Here is a 1,323-nt window from a genome sequence, read left to right on the forward strand (position 1 = left end):
TTTTTTTGGAGAAAGTTCTCCCTGCTTCTGCCTCTGCTTCACAGTGCCTGAATTGTCCTCATGCCCAGCCCTAGATGACTGGAAGAAACCTTTAATCCTAGTTCTCAGGAAGCAGAGGCAGGAAAATCAATCCCTGTGAGTTAGTGGGTCTACAGCATTGAGTTCCAGGCTAGACAAAGCAGAAAAAAAAAAGTGTCATTGAGCCCTTTAGGTAAAACAGCATGGTTTATAGCATAATCAATCTAAAAACATTTTTTTTTTAATTTGCCACTTGAGTGAGCTACTTTTTCCCTATTTGCTTATATATTCATCAGTATAGGTGGTGAGGCTAACACACACAATTTATTGCATATAGTTTTTTCCTCCATATATAGAAACAATAGTCCTGATTGTGGAGTCTTACTAAATTTCATGATTTTAAAAGATGGGTGGCAGACCAGGTATGGTGGTGCATGCCTGCAGTCCCAGCAGATGGACAGAGGTGGGCACATCTCCTCTTCAGTTTAAGACAGCCAGGGTTACATAGTGAGGCCTTTGTCTTGGAAATAAAACAGTAGAAAGTGGCACTAGTCGATACTCAAAAATGTTAATTATTAGCCTAACAAGGTTTTTTTGTTTTGTTTTCCAGACAGGGTTTCTCTATATAGCCCTGGCTGTCCTGGAACTCACTCTGTAGACCAGGCTGGCCTTGAACTCAGAAATCCGCCTGCCTCTGCCTCCCAAGTGCTGGGATTAAAGGTGTGCGCCACCACTGCCCAGCAAGGCTTGTGTGTTTGAAAACCAATCATTCCTCACTTAAAGTGTATTTTGTTTCTCTAATAAGACTTTTAGCAGGTTTTATGTGTATTCAGGTAGTAAAATTCTAATTTAAACTGAATGCGTTTTAAATTTTTTGCAAGTTTACCCAAAAACAGTAAAAAAAATGTTTACGTGAATGACCCTGTTTTATCTACAGTGATGTTCTGGCCCTGTGCTCTGAAAGCCAGCTATTGACCATTTCACTATTAGTATAAACGAATTGCCACTTGTTCTGTGTAAATTTCTTGAATTTCAGAAATTGTTTAATAAGCAGATTTTTTAAAAATAGGTATAAAGTACTAGATAGGGTTTTCTTTTTAAAATTTATAGCATTTCAGTTACAGTCTGAATATGAAGAAGCTATAAGTAACCCTTTACATAGTGTTTGCCCGGATGGTTTGTGATCAGTGCAGTGTGGTTTTCTTGGTGAAATGAATGTGAATTGGCTCATTATTACTTAGGTAACTGGAAGCTTTAAGTTGTTTTAATCATAATAATTATATGTTTTTCTATTTTTTTGTTTTT

The 1,323-nt window shown here is 37.3% G+C and overlaps 1 protein-coding gene across 1 annotated transcript in view; it reads left to right on the plus strand.

Annotated features, from left to right (window-relative positions):
- Son (SON DNA binding protein) overlaps nucleotides 1-1,323 on the plus strand; it is a 31,311-nt gene that overhangs the window by 2,048 nt on the left and 27,940 nt on the right.

Source organism: Mastomys coucha, unplaced genomic scaffold, assembly GCF_008632895.1.
Source record: "Mastomys coucha isolate ucsf_1 unplaced genomic scaffold, UCSF_Mcou_1 pScaffold12, whole genome shotgun sequence".
Taxonomy (NCBI): domain Eukaryota; kingdom Metazoa; phylum Chordata; class Mammalia; order Rodentia; family Muridae; genus Mastomys; species Mastomys coucha.